The sequence below is a fragment of the Diadema antillarum genome, unplaced genomic scaffold (genome assembly GCF_040938485.1).
Source record: "Diadema antillarum isolate AM-2024a unplaced genomic scaffold, OU_Dant_1.0 seq00001285_RagTag, whole genome shotgun sequence".
Classification (NCBI taxonomy): Eukaryota; Metazoa; Echinodermata; class Echinoidea; order Diadematoida; family Diadematidae; genus Diadema; species Diadema antillarum.
Window position 1 is genome coordinate 81,356 of NW_027272064.1, and position 4,234 is coordinate 85,589.

Sequence of the window (4,234 nt, forward strand, 5' to 3'; positions counted from 1 at the left end):
GAGAATCGACCATACACAATGCACAAGCAGACTCCCCCGCCCAGATTACTGTCGAGCTGTCCAACAGAAGAGAGAGAGAGTGGCGTTGCGTTGAGTGGATTGTGTATGCATTGCTTCTGTCAAGTGTTTATGCATTGCGAATGGGTGTCTATGCTAGTCTCTTTTTAGCTGCACTGTTCACGCTGAATTTACTGGTGCCAAGTGTAATTAGAATAGATTGTAAAGTCTAACTAGATAGAAGAGTTCTAACGCTGTTACTAGTATCTAGTGCTAGTAGTGTTAGAACTCTCCCCTTGCTCAACTCATTTATCATACTTATACTAGTTAAATTTAGTGCTTGTGTATAAATTCGGCTTGCGGCCAACTGCGGGTAAACTCAGTCCGGGAAACCCGCTCATGAGGCCTGCTACCCCGTACGACTATCTACGAGCACTCCTCCGCCTCACGAGGCCTCCGGAGAGCCTCATGATATCAACATGTCTATGAACAATGATGAAGGTGAACCTTCATACAATCATAGACATATGGGTTGAGTGAATGCAGCAATATTAGTATGGTTGGGTGTTCATAAAACCGGCCACCTAACGTTTTTCTATCAATAGAAACATGAAAAATCTAACAATTTGCCTGAAATTTTACTCACGTGTGGAGAAAATACTGCGGATTCACAAGGGCGCACTGAAAATGCGATCTGAGGTACACGCTCTAGATGGCGGCTTCTAACGTGTGGGGTGTCATTTTTTCCACACTCAGTTGCCCTGTTCATTTCAACCGACCACCCTGACAATACGTATAAAGGGCACTTAAATGCGTTTTTTCGACAGGCCGCTGTTTTTTTCTAGCCGTCATTTTTTCCCCAATAATATTTTAATATATTTTGAATCCTTCGATATTACTTTTGAAGGACTGTTTGATGAATTTTATTTTTATTTATTTATTTATTTATTTATTTCTAATCTTTTGTCAGGGTAGTCCATTCACCAATAAATAGTGGTCTTCCATGGAGCCCTGAATAATATTGATGAACATATGTACATTAAATAGCAAAACGTATATACAGAAGATGACATAATACAGTGTAGATACATACCAGCATACTGTACATTGCAAAGTAACATAAAAAGTACATGCCACAGCAAGAGTTCACCAGAATGCCGAAATACCAATTAAAAACGCTATTATACAGGAATGATAAAGCCCAGGATGAATTTCGTGTGTTACTTACAAATAGCAAATTTGCTTAAACAATCTCTTAAATGAATATATGGAAGAAGCTGATCTAATTGAATGATCTAGCCTGTTCCATTCAAGTACAGAGGATACGATTGGGCTGCACTTGTGACAATCAGAGCGAAATCTTGGCACACATAGATTTCCACTGTCTATTAGCCTTGTATGATGTTCATGTACATCACTAGGCTTAACTAAGTGCACCTGAAGGTACGAAGGTGCTAAGTTATGGACGCATTTATATATCATCATAACGCGGCTGAAATCAAAACGTTTGTCTAGTGTCATCCATTTAAGACTTTTGAATAAATCAGCCGACGGTGTGTCATATGTTTTGTCCAAAATTATTCTTGCTGCCCTCTTTTGAATTTTTTCTAGCTTAGTTGTATGGTATTGAAATCTGTTTGACCAAACAACAGAACAGTAATCAAATTGTGGTAACACTAGACAATTATAAAGTAATTTTAGGGATTGTTGGGGCAAAAAGGCCTTCGCTCTCTTTATCATGCAGACACTTTTTTGGGTACGTTTACATACATTTTCGATTTGTTTAGACCATTTCAGTTCTTCATCTATTAAAACACCTAAACATTTAGTGAACTGAACTCTTTTAATCCGACTACCATCTAATGAAATACTGAAATTTTCAATTTTCCCGAGATTAGCACGGGAGCCGATAATCATGACAGAAGTTTTGTCAGTGTTAAGGACGAGCCGATTTTTCTTAATCCACCCCATTACTTTATTTAGTGCAACAGTTATCTTTTCTTCTAAAACTGTTGCGTCATTAGCACTGACAGTGAGGGTCGTATCGTCAGCGTACATATCTATAACACCTTCTGAAGTACACTCGGGTAGACTGTTGACATATATTGAAAATAAAAGGGGACCAAGAATTGACCCTTGAGGTACACCCAATTTAATAGTTGAAGGGTGGGACTTGGCTCCTTTGAATTGCGTCACTTGCTGTCTGTCACTTAAATAGGATTTAAACCAATCTACAGTCGTCTTACTACACCCTATACACTTTAATTTATGTAAAAGTAGGTCATGATCTACAGTGTCAAATGCCTTCCGAAGATCTATGAAGGCAACTCCAGAAATTTGATTATTATCTATATTCAAAGACCACTGATTCACAAGTTTTGCAAGAGCAGTTGATGTGGAATGAAATGGTCTAAAACCAGATTGATTAGGGTGTAGTAAATCATTCGCATTCATGAATTCGCTCAGTTGTTGATGTACGGCCCTTTCAATAATTTTACTCACTGTTGGTAAGATTGAGATGGGGCGGTAGTTATTCAACGAAGAAATATCTCCCGCTTTAAATATCGGTACTACCCGAGCCTTTTTCCATTCACGTGAATTTGAATTGATTTTCATTAGGAAACTTTTCATCGTAACTGAAATAAATTAGATGAGTCGGTTTGTTTTTTCACATTCATTTCTCGTTTCTGCTTCAACTCTTATGGTCGTAGCGGGCGACAAAATAATTATGTCATGTGTATCGAGTATGTACACTACATGTGTATAACGTGTGTGCACGATCGTACAAGCGGCGGTGACAATTATGCGGTCAAAATCGTCAAATTTATTACGGAAGGATACTCTACATCTAACAACGAGTCAGCAAAGGTAGGCCTAGTTATGTATGTAGTTACGCGATAAATCTTACTCGATTTTGCTAAATTTCGTTAATTTAGAGGGAATACTTATTTGTTTTTGCCTCATTTTACTCGGTAGCGTAGCCCAGTAAAGAATCGAACACCGTTGTGCGTAGTCCCATGCGTACATTTTCTTTCTGTACGCGCAATGCCATTATAGTGCGCGGTCGGTTGATATGGACCTGGTCGGTGTGTTGAACACCTACCATACTAATAGTACCACCAAGCATTGTGTGACCGGACAGGTTGTGGGACCGGACGCGTATTGTAAGTGCGTTGTTAGCTGTCATGAAAATGACGCACCCAGGAATTCTCACGCCGTTTTCAGAGTATGATGTTTAGCATATGAGGAGTCTATATCAAGTCTTTGAGGTAAGGGTGCATATTCTATGTAAAGTAGGTAAGTTTTCACGCGCGAACGTACGAACTTAAGTGTCCGGAAACCCAACCCCCCATCATACTTAGTAAAGCACATCGTTGTCATTGAGGGTTTGAGGAAAATCGGACAATCCATTCAAAAATTATGAATTTTTGAAGTTTCTGCTCAGTCAAGGCTGGATGAGAAGACTATAGCTTGTGATGTCACATGAGTAACGATATAAAGAAAGAATAGAGAAAATTCAACATATTCTCACTTTTCTCGCATAACAAAAGAACACTTGACTTCTCTCTTTCAGAAGGCAGGGGGAATGATATTACCCTTAACATATATGTCAGTAACAAGTTGAAGAAATGTGCACTTAATTCAAAAAGTAAAGTTTTGTGAAATTCTCTTTTTATTTTCTTTGGTGGACTTGTCCTTCAAGTAGATCTATCTAGATCCAACTTGCTACAGCAGCCAATACAAGTATATCAATATTATAAGTCACTGAGTAAGGGTTGGCTTGAACTTTGCCCACTGCTATAGTGGTGCACGTTTAGATCCTAAATCAGAAATCTTCCATTCATTTGCTGCACCACAAATTGATTTTCTTACCTCCATTATACATGGGCGTGACATTTATATCGTATAACTTTGGCATTAAATTCTCTGGTCTGAAATTGAAATACCCATGGTGCTTTAGTGCTCAGTAAAACTTTGTGTGAATACCGTTTTCTTTCTGAAGTCATTACTGGCAGATATTTGCTTGGTTTTAGTGAGGCTTGGATTTTAGTTCTATCAGAAAAGTTGACCAAACCCTGTGGACTAACCCCACTGGAAAAGCAGAGGTTTTCATGATATAATAAATCTTATCTATTTTTCTAGGTAGCACCAGCATACTTTCTGTCATCAATGAGAGAGGGCTGAAGGGTGGCTGGAGAGAAAGACCAACATGTTTGGGCCAACATCAGAAAACCCC